The sequence below is a fragment of the Megalops cyprinoides genome, chromosome 8, assembly GCF_013368585.1.
Source record: "Megalops cyprinoides isolate fMegCyp1 chromosome 8, fMegCyp1.pri, whole genome shotgun sequence".
In the NCBI taxonomy this organism is placed as follows: Eukaryota; Metazoa; Chordata; class Actinopteri; order Elopiformes; family Megalopidae; genus Megalops; species Megalops cyprinoides.
Window position 1 is genome coordinate 25,470,604 of NC_050590.1, and position 17,250 is coordinate 25,487,853.

A 17,250-nucleotide genomic window follows, 5' to 3' on the forward strand; every position below is an offset into this window, starting at 1 on the left:
CAGAACAAATAGAATGAACAAATACATGGACATAAATATAACAAACAGAAACTGATGATAGAACAGCATAAGTAACGTCAATACCAAATACACAGGACGCAGATGAATAGGATGTCAGAGATTGGCTGCTGCTTCCTGAGATGACCACCAGGTGGCCTCATAACTTTCTGTGTTCCATGTCCTTCATTTAGTTAATGCCCTCCACCTGTGTTGATTTCACCTGTGTTTCTGTTATTGATGCCCTGCCCTTGTCCATGTATTTGCTGTCCTGAGTTGCTTAGTGTGTGTGAACTCTTGTACCAAGCCTGTTTGTCTTCCTTGAATCTTCAGTAAAAGAAACTGTTTTACTGATCTGAGGAATGTTTCTAGAGTGTTATATAATCATCTTTGTGAAATTAGTATTTATGATGATGGTAGCAGAAATAAACAAACTAATTAACAATTATAATAAAGATAAAAGGAAAATTAAAAACAAGAAGAAAGTAACTATTATTGTTAGTCTATGTATGTTTGGTCTATGGTCTATGCCTTGCATGTGTATTTGTTTGTGGGATAGCTCACGCTTTCTTATTGGCAAATTTAGGGATTTGAGGAGTGGTGACCAAATTTCTCATTTGTCATTCCAGCTTTGGTTTTGCATATGCACATCACAGCTAATCACAAGCATTAAAAAGGGTAGCTGCATGCATAGGAGCATGTAATTTTTATACATTTTCCTATACAAATCCATCTCAAATATGTTGGATGATTGCATTGTCTCAGCATGTGGCTGAAGTCGCACATCTAGTAAGTGAGGCTAAATGAGAACGTGACACCATTCAGGTGGCCAGGTGACCACGATGATATTCTGTTTCAGTAGCTAATCGGTTATTGATCTTTTATTAATCTTTCTGCACAGTTCTGTGCCATCATTTCCCTAGCTATCCACTTTCCAGGTGCATTGTTATAACCATGAGGAACATCTATGCAAGCTATTTAAACAAAAGGGAATAAAGTATTGTGTTTTTTAGTGTTGTGTAGTTGTTGAACACACTCTGAATCATAGTCCATTTGTTATTTTGTATTTACCTACTGTAAGGTCTGTAACGTTTATATGCTAATTACCTGATCAAATTAGAGTGCCTCCAGTTGTGCCTTGAGGACGCAGAGTAAAATACAGGCTAAATGCCTTCCAGGTCACATGGTCAGGAAAAAACTAAGCATCCTACCTATAATAAAGTGCCATGTGTCTCACCCTTGCGGTTTGGGACTCTCATGTCCTTCTCTCTGCAGGCTGTCAGGCTGTCGAATCACAGAAAGAGGCTGTACTTCTCTGGCTTCAGCTCTGCATTCAAACTCTTCACACCTGAGAGAGCTGGATCTGAGCTACAATCACCCAGGAGACTCAGGAGTAAGAGCACTCTCTGCTGGACTGAAGGACTCCAGCTCTAAAATGGAAACGCTGGTGTAAGTACAGAGCAGGAATTTGTGTATAAATATTAGTCTACTCCCTTCTCTCAGCCTTATCTGTCCACATTAGTTCCACCACTCTCTTTATACTCCTCTGTCACAGCAAAGCAGGATAAAACACATTTCATTTGAGCTTTAGGATTGCCAGGTGACCAATTCCGAACCATAATATTCAGTTTTCAGGAGAATCTGTACATCTCTGGTCATATGTGCCAACTGGACGCAAGCTGTCTTTTGGGAATGTTTGACCACTGTATGTGTACATTTGTGCATGTCCACACAGCCTGTTTACTTTGTAATTACTTTGAGTGTAGATCAAATATAGCGCTGCCTCTTAGCCGCTGTGATCTCTAGTGTGTCAGCTGGACATATTATTTCGCTGTTGAGCTTGAATCTGTATTTATAAACAGGATTTGGAGATAGTTTGCTTTCTGTGTGCAAGTATGTTTTGCCTTTAGTTCTCCTGCCCAAGTACAGAGGTTGTCACAATGAGATGAGCCAAATGGACAGTTGGCAATTCCAAAAACTGGGTTTGCAATAAAGGGGAAAAAATGTTAAAAATGTTGAGTTATAAAATGATCACACTGGTAGATGAGAGTAAATTGACATAATTAGAATAAGCAAAGATATTCTTGACATCAAAACAACCTTTATTTGTCTAAATGCTGAATGGTGCATGACATTAAAACAAACTATACATAGTTTTGATTTTTTTTTCCACAATCATGTATTCAGTTGATCAGAGCACAATTTACAATGTGGCATTTCGCAGACGCTTTTAAACCAAAGCGACTTACAGTTAGTACATCAAACAGGTTTAGCTGACTTCTTCATAGACAAAAGATCACAGTAGGAATGCAAATTAATTATTTACAGTACCGTGCTCCTGTATATCCTGCGACAATAAAACAGAAATCTGCAAACAAACCTGCAACATAGAGACAGGGTACAGGTTTTTTTTAATAGAAACCTAACAGAAAGGATACACAATAGGGGACAGGTGGATTCTGAAAAGGTGGGTTTTCAGGCTCCTGCGGAACATGCCGAGTGATTCCGCAGTTCTGATTGGGTGAGGAAGGTCATTCCACCACCGCGGAACGAGGGCAGAAAAAAGACATGGCCGAGTGTGAATGGCTGCCAGGTTCCCGAAGTGAGGGGACCGCCAGCTGCCCAGAGGAGGTGGAGCGGAGACATCTAGTTGGAGTGTATAGAGTGATCAGAAACTGAAGGTAGGACGGGGCGGAGCCTCTTGTGGCCTGGTAAGCCAGTACCAGTGTCTTAAACTGGATGCAGGCTGCCACCGGAAGCCAGTGAAGTGCAGTGAGTAGCGGAGTTACATGAGAATGTTTTGGGAGGTTGAACACTAGGTGTGCAGGAGCATTCTGAACCAGCTGAAGTGGCCTGATAGCGCAGGCCGGTAAGCCAGCCAGTAAGCTGTTGTCAAGGCGGGAGATGACTAGTGCTTGAACCAGGAGGTGGGTTGCTTGTTGGGTAAGGAAAGGGTGGATCCTCCTGATGTTGTAGAGGGAGAATCTGCAGGACCGGGTGACCACCGCAATGTGGCCTGTGAAGGTTAACTAGTCATCCAGGGTCACAGCCAGGTTTTTGGCTGACCTGGAGGGGGCCACCACAGAACCCTCAATGGTGATTGGAGCATTGATTGTTGGGGAGTTCTTTGATGGAAAAAAGAGAAGCTCAGTCTTCTCCAGATTGAGTTTAAGAGTAAAAATGAAAAAATACAATTCTTTTAAAGCTGTATGTAAAAGTGCAATAAACATTTGATTACCTTATAAAGGAGGCAACTTTTTCCACTATTTTTAATTTCAAATGTAATTGAGCAAAATATTGAATACAAATGTCAGGTAATTGTATTGCAATTATGATTCACTGAATGAAAGACTTTCAAAAGGAAAATAGCGCTTTGTTCAGCCTGTGTAGAAACCTTTTTTGAGGTGAAGTCAAAGAGAAAGGTTATGCAAATGTATTATGAAGGCTTGAATACTTTCACATACATTATTGTAGGTAATCCGTATCACCTCTATCCAAGTGGCATTTTCTCCATGACAGACTAATAGTCACAGTGCACTGTACACCCATACAAGTGCGTACATTTTTAGGTAGTATAATTTCAGATAGAGAGTGTGTGTGTGTGTGTGTGTGTGTGTGTGTGTGTGTGTGTGTGTGTGTGTGTGTAAAAAGTCTTCGCATAGTGATGCACTTATTTGTAAGTCGCTCTAGGTAAGAGCATCTGCTAAATGGTGTTTTGTGTGTGTATGTATGTGTGTGTGTGTGTGTGTGTGTGTGTGTGTGTGTGTGTGTGTGTGTGTGTTTATAATGAATAGAGATCTTGTCTCCTCCTGTCCACAGTTTGATGGACTGTAATCTCACAGAGGGCTGCTGTGATACTCTGGCCTCAGTCCTGTGTTCACCCAACGCAGAGCTGAGATTTCTGGAGCTCAGAGACAATGATCTGCAGGATTCAGGAGTGAGAGCGCTCTCTGCTGGACTGGAGGACCCACACTGTAAACTGCAGAGACTGGGGTGAGGAACACACTACTGCTGATGTGTGCAATCTATGTGGGTTGGCCAGAGCTGGGACAGTGAAGAGTTGTCAATATATCCTTCTCTCTGCAGGCTGTCAGGGTGTCGAGTTACAGAGAGAGGCTGTGCTTTTCTGGCTTCAGCTCTGCAATCAAACCTCTCACACCTGAGAGAGCTGGATCTGAGCTACAATCACCCAGGGGACTCAGGATTGAGAGTGCTCTCAGCACTACAGGAGGACCCCAGCTGTAAACTGCAGACGCTGCTGTAAGTACAGAGAACAGCAGTGGTGTGAGAATGTGTAGAGCTGTTCTATTGTCACAGGGCTCTAAGTTTCCACACTGCACCTTATAGCCAGGTTGTGTGTCATCAAGTTACTGTCTGTTCTTGTGCTGTTCCTACAGTGTGGACCATGGAGGAGAGAACAGGAACAAACCAGGACTAAGGAAATGTAAGTGTAGGGTAGGGCTGGGCGGTATAGCCATACCGGTATATCGAATAGCTATTTTTAGCGCAATAACAGCTATCCCTGGTATGCAGCGTTAGGTTTCTTCCCGTATTGTTTTTGCTTTAGTTATACCTGATGCGGGAGCACACCTCTACTTTTCCAAGGCCATGTGAAATGCTTCCGGGGGAAAAAACGCCACTTGTATCCAGGGACGGCAGGTGAACTGGAAACCTATTAGCTACCTATTAGCTTTGAAAAACACGTAGCATATGTTTTCACTCTTTATCTTTGTAGCAATGTGTTTCCATCTACCACATGGAAGCAGCATAGTGCTGTTATCAACATTGAATAGATACGAGCAGTGGCGGCGGGTGAGCTGGAAACAGGGGAAGCCCGAACACTACCTTTAAATCTATCATTACTTTCAACCTGTTTCCTTTTATCCTCATTAACAATAAAACAAATAATTCACAGAATAATTGACACCAATTATTCCAATAGAATAAATGATTATGCTTGCGAAACACAACTGATTGTTTGTAGTTTGTGTGTTTAAGAAAGCTACAATGTGAGATTGTTTAATTAACAAGGATGGCATTTATCGATTTAAATTACGTTAAATGCTCATGACACATCACAGCTTTTGTGAGGTCTGTGTTCTAAACGATATTGTTCATTGCACTCAACCTAACCTAAAAGTTTATTCTCAGTCATTTAAATTGATTTAACTAAATTTAGCTCCGTTTTGTAATTTGAATTTTCTAACACAAGAAAGCTATCATGTGAAACATTTAAGAGAAAACTCTGGGATTACCACTTAATTATTCAAATTGCCATCCTTGTTGATTAAACAATCTCATGCTGTAGCTTTTGTAATAGCACACAAATTTCAGACAATCTGTGGTGTTTCACAAACATAATCATTTATTCTGATGGGTGTCAATTATTCTGTGAATTATTTGTTTTATTGTTAATGAGGATAAAGGGGAACAGTTTGAAAGTAATGACACATTTAAAGGTAGCGTTCGGGCTTCCCCTGTTTCCAGCTCACCCGCCGCCACTGCTCGTATCTATTCAATGTTGATAACAGCACTATGCTGCTTCCATGTGGTAGATGGAAACACATTGCTACAAAGATAAAGAGTGAAAACATATGCTATGTGTTTTTCAAAGCTAATAGGTAAGTTAACCAACATATAGATACGAGTGAAATTTTTCTTCCCCGGAAGCATTTCATTGAACTTTGGAGGTGTGCTCCTGCATCAGGTATGAATAAAGCGAAAACAATACAGGAAGAAACCTAATACCACAAACCGGGGATGGCTGTTCTTGCACTAAAATAGCTGTACGATATACCAGTACGGCCATACCGCCCAGCCCTAGTGTAGGGATTGAGGACAAAGAGGAGAAAAGACGTTTTTTCAAATTCCTCTCCTCTCTCTCCTTCTTTCTACATTACTCTTTTCTCTGTCTCCCTTCTCCTGTTTAGTCATTGTCTTCTCTCTGTCTCTTTCATATTAAGACCAGAGACACTCAAAAAACAGACACACTTTTACAGTCACTCACAGTCATACACATCTGTATCTATACAGAAGCATGTGCAAGCATGCATACTGTACCATGCTATATGCCACATACTACAGTGTGTTTATATGCCTTATTTTCTCAGTCTGTCCATTTGACAAGAGTGTATATGTACAGATAGTGTATACAAACATGCCCACATACACCAAAATAAGGAAACAAGTAAATGATACACCAATAAACAGAAACCTGTTTTTCTTTCTCTCATACATAGAAACACAGACACACACATAATTATATGAATATTAATAATAATATCTTCCTGTCTGCAGATGCCTGTCAGCTCACACTGGACCCTAATACAGTCCACAGAGAGCTGTCTCTGTCTGAGGGGGACAGGAAGGTGACAGACACACACGACCAGCCATATCCTGATCACCCTGAGAGATTTGACTCTGTGTACCAGGTGCTGTGCAGAGAGGGTCTGTCTGGGACTCGCTGTTACTGGGAGGCTGAGTGGAAGAAAGAGGGTGTTTCTGTAGCAGTGACATATAAAGGAATCAGCAGGAAAGGAGCGAGTGATGACTGTAAGCTTGGAGGGAATGTAAACTCCTGGAATCTGCGCTGCTTTTCTGACCGTTACCATGTCTGTTACAATAAGAAAAGAACAGACATACCCGCACCCCCCTCCCCCTCTTGCAGAGTAGGAGTGTATCTGGACTGGCCGGCTGGCACTCTGTCCTTCTACAGCGTTTCCTGTGACGCACTGACCATCCTGCACAGATTCCACACCACCTTCACTCAACCCGTCTATCCTGGGGTTGGGCTTTGGAACAAGAAAAACTCAGTGTCCCTTTGCCAGTTGGAGTAGACTCTTATACCTCACACACACACATACAAATATGCACACACGAACACTCAACTCATTACTCACTGTAACACACACTAACAAGCGTATACACACGCACACTCTGTAACATGCATACATTCACACACACACACACACACACACATGCGCGCGCGTGCACATGCACACACACTGCCTCACAAACACCCCCAAGTTTACACACATGCAAGTTCATGATGCAAATAAACAGGGATTTCACACAAGCTTCAGCTATAGCATAGTGGTTAAGGAGCAGGACTTGTAACCGAAAGGTTGCCGGTTAAATTCCCCACTCAGGCTGCTGTACCTTTGGGCAAGGTACGTAACCCTCTATTGGAGGGTTTGGCAACCTTTACTATCTAAAGAGCCATTTTTGGCCAGAAAGAAAAAAAATCTGTCTGGAGCCGCAAAAAATAATGTGCTAACTGTGGAAACAAACCGTGGCTAATTCTGTGCAGGAACGAGTGTTGAAATTGATGGCTAAAGTGCATGTTTTATTTTGTTAAGTTGACGCGATCTAAGTAAGGAAACGAAACTATTGCCATTTCAGTCACACAAGTCAGTGCGTAATCACTACCAATTAGGAAAAATAATTATGCCAAACCTGGCAGCCCAGGTTAGCGGATTCTGTTGTATTTCCGACCAATAATCTGTTGTTGGTGTTAATAGTTAGACAGCGTTACTATGGAACGAAATTACCAAATCATTCCGAGTGACCCTGTGAATAAGAAGATCATTTTCGTTTTGATATTATGGCTCATTAGCTACCATATAGGGGCATTTTGTGATGATGTGTAACCTAAACATTGCTCAATGTCACTATGATGTTAAACTTTTTGTCAATTTTTCAAGATGAAGTCAAATTTCCACTCTTGATTACAAAGGTGGACAATACAGCTGTCTTCAACTTAACTTTCTAAAGCATCTTGAGTTGCATGCACCTTCAGTCAGAAAGGTGTCTTTCCTTTTAAATATGTTTATGCTCCAAAAAAAAGCATATGGATGTTCTATGTTTTTGACAATCATCTCTGCAAATTAATAAAATTTACTATTAAGCAGATTAAAGAGTAATGTTATAATTTTATTATTTTGAAATTTTATTTTAGATTTAGAATGTTAATTTTCTATAAAATATAATACATTTTAATGTAATGTAATTTCACATCACACCAACATTTATTTTTGGCCCACGGCCCTCCATCCAGATTAATTTTTGGCCCTTCATAGGAAAGAATTTGGGCACGTCTGGTTTAGAAGAAAATATTTTAAAGGGAGCAGGGAAATTAAACTTTAATTTCTTATAGTTATGTCTTATTTAAATTAATGTTCTGTTTAATTGGTTGGGTATTCATGTGCAATTTGTTCAATAAAAGCATGTTCGAAATAATTTATTTCATTTCTTTATTCAATGTTTGGGGTCTATGTACTTAGCAGTGTACCTATTAAAGCAGGAAGCCATAGGAACTGTATAGCTAATATGCACACTTCAATATTTGTTTATCGCAAGTCATATCGTCATCGCAATATTGAACAATGTTATCGCACATCGTAGATTTTCCTCATATCGTGCAGGCCTATCATCCGTAAACATGACATTAGCTTCCACTGTTATGCGGATGACACTCAGTTATACATATCAGTCAAACCTGATGTCCCTCTGAATATGTCAAACATGGAGGCCTACCTAACAGATGTAAAGAATTGGATGGCCTGAAATTTTCTCAGACAAAACCAAAATATTGGTAATTGGCCAAAATTCAATCAGGTCCTGAGTTCTCTTTTGAAACTCACATAACTAACACCTCTAGGACAGCCTTCTTCCATCTGAGAAATATAGCCAAAATCAGGAAAATTGTATCAATTAATGATGCTGAAAAGTTAATCCACGCCTTTGTAACATCCAGATTAGACTACTGTAATACCCTCTTGTCAGGATGTGCAAATGTCTCACTAAAACCCCTTCAGCTGGTACAAAATGCAGCTGCTCGAATCTTAACTAGAACTAAACGTTTTGAGCACATTACTCCTCTCTCCAGTGGCTACCCATTAAATACCAGATTGATTTTAAAATACTCTTACTCACATTTAAGGCTTTAAATGGGCTTGCCCCTCCCTATCTTAAGGACCTTCTTCATCCATACCTTCCACAAAGAGCCCTTTGTTCTCAAAATGCCAGGCTTCTCATCGTTCCAAGAGTGGGCAGAACTACTATAGGAGGTAGAGCCTTTTCCTATCAAGCCCCTCTCCTGTGGAACAGTTTATCCACCGAGGTTCGGGGAGCAGACTCTCTCGCCACCTTTATATCTAGGCTCAAAACATATCTATACAGTAAATCCTTCAGCTGAGGGACATGGCCTGGTGCTGGCATGGATCATAGAGTCTCTGTCGGGCTAAGTGGTCATTGCTGTCATGACATGGACTCTGTGCTGTGACCTGGTGTTGACTGCCTTAGGGTCATCCTCATGACTATTCCAGTTCCTTGCCTCCCCTCCCCTAGTTACGCTGCCATAATGTTAGCCTGCCGGGGTTTTTCCTTGTTGCACATTGGCACCTATTTCCCTGCCCCTCCTCTCCTGCCTCTCTGCTGTACATTCCTGTCATTCTTACCATCCACTAATCATTGTTTTGTATTTGTTTCCTGTTCCTGCTCTGGCTTCCTGCCTGGAGCTGTAGTCCAAGCATCACATGCCAATCTCCAGTCCTGCTACCTCACTGCCCTGCTTATCAAGCCAACTGCGTGCCAAGAACCGGACATTCTCTAGGATACATTTTATAATTACTGTGTTATTTACTACTGTTTATTATAACTCAAATGTCTTAAAGTACATTGTACAATTTTAAGTATTCTATGTAATTCTATCTGCCCGGGGCCAGGCAGAAGCAGATGGGCTCCCCCTCTGAGCCAGGTTCTGCTCAAGGTTCCTTCCTGTAAATTAGGGAGTTTTTCTTTGCCACTGTTGCCTTAGGCTTGCTCTCAGGGGGTCTCTGGCTTGGGAACAATGTAAAGCTTCGTAGTGACAACGTGTTGTAAAAAGCGCTATACAAATAAAATTGAATTGAATTGAATTGCTGCAACATGGCAATCACTTTAGCACTTGCTCCATTTGACGATGACTTTGCAGTCCCTGGCAAGGTGAGTGGAGGATGCACAGCATTTGTAGCAAATCCCACTGTCTTTCAGGTAGGCTTTTATCTCTTCCAGTGGCTTAGCTCTAAATGCTGACTGAATGGCTTCTCCTTGGCTGGAGCACTGGTGTTACTGAGAAGAGCGAAGCTGGGGTCATTTCTGGTGCACGCTTCATGACACACAAAGGCAGTAAAGTAGGAGAATGTCAGGGCTCATGTTAAGAGTCAAGGGCGGACACAAGAGCTTCAGGTTCCAAAGGGCTTTATTAAAGATGTCTGGAAAAAATCGCAAAACCAGAACAGGCAGAGTAGGTAACAGGCAGGACCTGCGTGAAGTTGGCACCCCAAGTATTTAAAAAGTTCGAAATGGTATTGCTGTTCGTTTGTGCCGGGTTGTGCCGTAAAATTTTTCGTTTGTGCTGCTATGGTTTTTTAGATATGAACATTGCATTTTTAGGCGATGACGTCACCCAGCACCCCAAGCTTCTGCGAATTGCTCCAAAATGGTCTCGTTCGTTTGTGCTACGTTTGTGCCGTAAAAATTTTCGTTTGTGCTGCTATGGATTTGTAGATATAAACATTGCATTTTGGGCGATGAGGTCACCCAGCACCTCAACCTCTTCCGAATCGTTCCTAAATGGTCACGTTAGTTTCTGCTACGTTTGTGCTGGTTTGTGCCATGATGATTTTCGTTCGTGTGGTCATGCTTTGGATAAACACTGTACTTCATGGAAAAAATTCTGTGACAACTTCCAGAACGCTGCTTTCTCCATAACGAAGAAAGTGGCTTCTGCTGTGCAACGTTTTGCTGGTAGGTGCCCTGAAAAAACTTACATTATTTCCTGATAGGCCTACACAGAGCGCTTCAATGCCAAGAGCAATAACATTACATGGGATCCCAGTAAACTTACGTTGCAGCGCTATTTCGAAATATCCAACACTTAAAAATGACAAGCACTTGTAGCTGTTTTTTAAGCCAGCTAATTACTTACAAGGCCTGAGTTGCATTTGCTAATTAGCTGGTTAACGTTAGTTACAGGGTATTTCATGTCATGTAATATTTAATATGTTTAATAAACATAAGCCATACGTGTGTGGTCCTGTAGGTATACATATAGGTCTTGAATGTCTATAGACACCGCCCCATTTCATTTTTTCCTGTACTGTATAACTGCTCTATTTGAGTGTAGAACGCACGAGACCACCTGCGGGTATTTAAGCTGTGGGAACGCGCTGTGTTCTTCGGTTGGCAGTTAACATGAACTGAAGTAAAAAAAAATCAGCCGACCCACAAATATTTGTTCATTCATTCTTTCAGGTGGGTAGATATCACAATAACCACTCGTACATTGTATTATTAGCGTACGTCGTCTGGGTAGTGAAACTGTTACTGTCATGTAGCTCGTTGTTATTACTATATCAGTCTATAGCAGAATCATTAAAATGTTACCGATATGCGTATGGTAGCTTGCTAGCCATTAGCTTGCCATTTACGTTGTCAAACCTGCGATCAAAACGAGTAGGAGTGAGTCAGATGTAACGCTTGCCTAGCTCCACGGATACCAATTCAATGACAGTAATCCAATAACAGACTGTTTTTATGTTATATGCTGTGTAGTTTGATTATTTATGTTTCCCGTAACTGTAATAGAATGTTAACAGTTAAGCCAGAGATTGAACGGCTGACTAGCCGCTTTAGTTTATCGTTGCCAAGGCAACCGGGCAGCTCACTAGCTATGTGACGTCGCACATAAACAGAGAGCATGCCTGACATAATGAAGCCTAGTTGGGTTGTGACTGAGAATAAATGAGAATACAGTGACTATTTCACACTTGCAATGACTTGTACAAATTGTAGATAATCTAATGTTACAGAATAATAAATTTACCTTTATATGGAATTGATAATTTTCCAATAGCCTGTTGTCATATAGAACTGCATTTCATCTTTATTGTAATTCCATTAGCCTATGGATTTTAAATGGAAATATCTGTTGTATTCTGTGAGAGATTTTAACACTTTTTAATACGTTATGGAGAAAGCAGCGTTCTGGAAGTTGTCACAGAATTTTTGCCATGAAGTACAGTGTTTATCCAAAGCATGACCGCACTAACGAAAATTATCATGGCACAAACCAGCACAAACGTAGCACAAACGAACGAGACCATTTTGGAGCAATTCGGAGAAGCTTGGGGTGCTGGGTGACGTCATCGCCTAAAAATGCAATGTTTATATCTCAAAAACCATAGCAGCACAAACGAAAATTTGTACGGCACAAACCGACACAAACGTAGTACAAACGAACGAGACCATTGTGAAATGTTCCGCTGCCAAACAGCGGAACATTTCACAAATCTGAGGTAGAACATTCAAAACAGTTATAATGATACAATCTTTTTTCAACATCAAAATATATTTATGAGTAAAATTAAGATAAATCCTTTTTCAGTCCCTTTTCCTTAACAAAATAAATATCTTAATAGAAAAATTAAGTGCTGCAGTGTGATACAGCACACATGTAAGATGACTCAGACTGCAAAGTGTTTTAAAGTAGTGTTTCCCAACGACTGGGTCGCGACCCACAGGTGGGTCGCAGGAGATTTTATTTGGGTCGCCAAATAAATTTGCAGAATTTCTTCCATGGCCCAACTATCACACCCTTTCGCGCGTACGGCTATGTTCACACATAGCGTCTTTTTTGAAGCTGTCAGCGTCTGTTTTACATAATAATCCTATGGAGTAGACCGTGTTTTCAAAAACGTCCTGAGGGTTTCTTTTTTAACGCCGTCGTCGGCGTCTTTTTTGCAGCTCAGGGCGTTTTTTTCAGGTGAAAAAAGTGTTAAAAGACATTCTGTTATTGAGTGTACTCAGATGTGGTTGTGCTGTTGTTTGCCAGGGTGCAGTGTTTTGTTTTCGCCACGATGAGGCGCAGGTCTGTACGGTACGTCCAGGGGTTCAGATTGTTTTCTTTTATTATTCCCTCCTTGACTGACAAAGAGGAAGATGTCGGGTCATGTTGAGTCCCACAATAAATATGCCAAAAGTTATTGAAGCATATTATTGCCTCCGCCAAATTATTCCCGAATTCAACGCTGATGAAGCCTCGAAGCTCAACAGGTTATGGGCCCAGGAGCAACTCGGGGAATAGTTGTTATGATGTTTAATCGCCGGTAGAAAGTCGCGACGGACAGCGTGCTAACGGCTAACGATAGCATCATGGAGGCACGAGGAACAAGCAGGTCGTCTCGACTCATGTTCGACGGAGATGAAACCAAGTATGAATTATGGGAGACTAAAGTGCTGGGACATTTGCATTTATTAGGATTAAAGAACACGGTTCTGAGAGAACCTAACGGCCAAGATGAGGTGGCGGCTGACGGTAAGAAGAATGCCGATGCGTACGCCGAGTTGATTCAACTTTTGGATGATAAAAGCCTCTCATTAATTATGAGAGAAGCGCCTGACAATGCAAGAAAAGCACTGAAAATTTTGAGGGAATATTATGCCGGGAAGGGGAAGCCCCGCATTATCAACCTTTACACCACGCTGACATCACTTCAAAAGACGAGCAGCGAGACGGTAACAGACTATATCATCAGGGCAGAGACCGCCATTACGGCGCTGCGCAACGCAGGAGAAACATTGGGAGATGGTCTGCTTATTGCTATGGTCTTAAAAGGGCTTCCAGAAAGTTTTAAGCCATTTGCAGTATATGTTGCAAATAATGAGGATAATGTAACATTTGCGGAATTCAAAACAAAACTACGCAGTTTTGAAGCCACAGAGAAGCTAACAGCAGCGGAGTCCAGTGACAATGTGATGAAGACCGTGGCGAGAGCCGGACGGAGGCCCGCCAAGTCAAGTGCACGGGACAGGAATAATGAAGATGCGGACATTGTATGTTTCAAGTGTGGCATGAAGGGTCACCGAGCGAGAGCATGCCGCCGAAAGACATGGTGCAGTCACTGTAGGAGTGACACCCACGGCGATGCCACTTGTAGACGCAAAGATAAACAAGATGGAGCGAGGAAAGCCGCAGATGACAGCTGCAACGGATCCGGGGTAACAGATACAAAGGATTATGCCTTCAAGATCAAGGACCCAGACATCGGGGATCAGCAGCCAGCGCGCAGCATCAACGAGAAGGGCTTGATGGTTGATACTGGAGCTACATCCCACATCGTTAATGATATAGCCAAGTTTAAAAGCTTTGACGACAAGTTCAAGCCGGAGACGCACTGTGTGGAGCTGGCAGACGGCACTCAGTGCATAGGCGTAGCTCAACGTAAGGGAAATGCAGAGGTGCTCCTGATAGACAGTACAGGACAACGACGTAGAGCAACACTGAGAGACGCGTTGTTTATACCGTCTTACCCCCAAGACATTTTTTCGGTGAAGTCAGCCACCGAGAATGGAGCAACGGTCACATTTAAACAAGGACGGAACACACTGACACATAAAGACGGTACCAGGTTCAACATTCATGTGTATGGCAAGTTGTATTATTTGCACACTGAGGTTGAAGATAGTGACAAGTGCAATACTTGTCACGACATGCGGACATGGCATGAAATATTAGGCCACTGCAACTATGAAGATGTAATGAGATTAAAAAATGTAGTTGATGGTATGCATATTAAGGGGAAGGCTGTTAAGCCTGATCAAGAGTGTGAGGTATGTATTCAGGGAAAGTTTGTTCAAACCCGAAGTAGAGATCCTGATATAAGAGCAAAGGCTCCCTTACAGATGGTGCACACAGACCTAGCAGGTCCAGTAGCTAATGAGTCTATTGATGGGTACAAATATGTGCAGTCATTCACAGATGATTATTCAAGTGCAGTGTTTGTATACTTTCTTAAGACAAAGAGTGATACAGTGCAGGCAACTGAAAAATTCCTAGCAGATACTGCCCCTTATGGAAAGGTTAAGTGTATCAGATCTGACAATGGCACAGAGTTTATGTGCAGGGACTTCCAGACTCTGTTAAGGAAGAATGGCATCAAACACGAGACATCAGCTCCGTATTCACCCCACCAAAATGGTACTGCTGAAAGGGGCTGGCGTACTCTTTTTGAAATGGGCAGATGTATGCTAGTTGAAAGTCAGCTACCCAAATGTCTCTGGAACTACGCTGTTCAAACAGCAGCTGTAGTACGAAACAGATGCTTTAATAAGCGAACAGGGAAGACCCCTTACGAGATGCTGACAGATAAAAAGCCAAATTTGTCCAAAATGCAGAAATTTGGATCTGTGTGTTACACATACAAAACGAACAAGGGAAAGCTTGATTCCAGATGTGACCAGGGATTTTTTGTCGGTTACGACAAGAACAGCCCTGCTTATTTGGTTTACTATCCTGACACTGAGAAGATTCAAAAACACAGGCTTGTTAAATTTGTGAGCAAGGTAAATGTAGAAAAGCAAACACAGACAGTCGAAACAGAACCAAATGATGATGAGGACAGAGTGAGACATTCTGAAACAGATAAAGTCACACAGGAGGTTAATGAGAGTAAGGAGTCAAGAGTGAGAAACAAAAATCCACAAGACAATACATCTGATGAGCGTGACAAAGAAAAGTCAATTGAGGAAGGTAGTGAATCTGCCAATGGGAGGTATCCTATAAGAGAGAGGAGGAAACCAGGTCATTTAAGGGATTTTGTAACAGACAACAGTGATAGTGATGGAATAAAAATTACTATGGATTACTGTTACAGGGCAGTGTGTGGTGTCCCACATACATTCAAGGAAGCTATGGAGTCCCCTAACTCAAAACAATGGGTTAAAGCGATGGACGAAGAAATTCAATCATTAAAAGAAAACAACACATTTACTCTAACTACTCTGCCAGAGGGCAAGAAAACAGTGGGGGGTAAATGGGTTTATTCTGTTAAGAGTGACATTGAGGGTAAAGAAAAGCACAAAGCAAGGTTTGTAGCAAAGGGTTACAGTCAGAAGATGGGGATCGATTATGGTGAAACTTTCTCCCCAACAGCAAATCTGACAAGTGTTAGGGTATTGCTACAAAAAGCAGCACAGGAGAACCTGCTAATCCACCAAATGGATGTGAAAACAGCTTACCTACACGCTCCCATTGATTATGAGATCTACATAGATCAACCAGAAGGTTATGAAGAAGGGGAAGGTCTGGTGTGTAAGCTGGAAAAATCTCTATATGGTCTAAAGCAATCAGGCCGAAATTGGAATAGGATTCTACATGACTGTCTAACTGAAAATGATTTCACACAAAATCCAGCGGACCACTGTGTCTATACCAAATGGACAAAACATGGGAAGGTGATGATGATAATCTGGGTGGATGATTTGATAATTGCCGCCAGCAGTGAAGAAGTAATGATGGAGGTAAAAGAGATGCTTTCAGAAAAATTTAAGATGAAAGATTTAGGTAGGCTTAACCATTTTCTTGGTATTGATTTCTCTCAGTCTGATGGATGTGTGAAGATGTCACAAGAGAAATATGTCAACAGGATACTGGAGAAGTTTAATATGGAAAACTGTAAACCTAGAGAAACTCCTTGTGATCAGAAACTATGTTACACAGAGGATGCTGTTAAGATGTGTGATGTTAAAATGTACAGAGAGGCTGTAGGAAGCCTTATCTATTTAATGACATGTACACGTCCAGATTTAAGTTTTGTGGTAAGCAAGCTATCACAATATTTCTCTGAACCAACAGAAGAACAGTGGGTAACTGTGAAGCATGTGCTAAGATACCTCAGAGGTACTACAAACAGTGAGTTGTGTTTCAGAAGAAATGACAGTGAGGCGTTAGGCCTAGTTGCCTATAGTGACGCAGACTGGGCAGCTGATACCACTGATAGACGTAGCACTACAGGTTACTGTGTAAGTCTAAGCAAGAACAGTTCTCTAGTTTCATGGAAAACTAAGAAACAGCCTACAGTAGCGCTCTCAACCTGTGAGGCAGAATATATGGCTCTGGCCTCTACTATACAAGAGTGTATATACCTAGAGCAGCTATTAGAAAGTATTGATGACTACAAATACACAAAAACATTGGTGTATGAGGATAACCAGGGAACAATCGCCTTAGCCAAAAACCCTGTGAGCAGACAAAGGTGCAAACATGTGGACATTAAATATCACTTCATAAGGTCCATGGTAAATGAGGGAAAAGTGACCCTGGTATATTGCACTACTGAAGAGATGGTTGCAGATGTTATGACCAAACCTGTCACCAAATCAAAACTGAAAAAGTTTGCAAGTATTATGTTTGGTGTCTAAAAGTGTAAAAGA

The 17,250-nt window shown here is 41.6% G+C and overlaps 1 long non-coding RNA gene across 1 annotated transcript; it reads left to right on the forward strand.

Annotated features, from left to right (window-relative positions):
• The first annotated feature begins 4,123 nt into the window (after positions 1 to 4,123).
• Positions 4,124 to 6,318, forward strand: LOC118782412. The gene is made up of 3 exons (XR_005005139.1): positions 4,124 to 4,257; positions 4,395 to 4,441; positions 6,295 to 6,318. It is a non-coding gene; the product is annotated as an uncharacterized LOC118782412 (long non-coding RNA).
• The last annotated feature ends 10,932 nt before the right edge of the window (positions 6,319 to 17,250 follow it).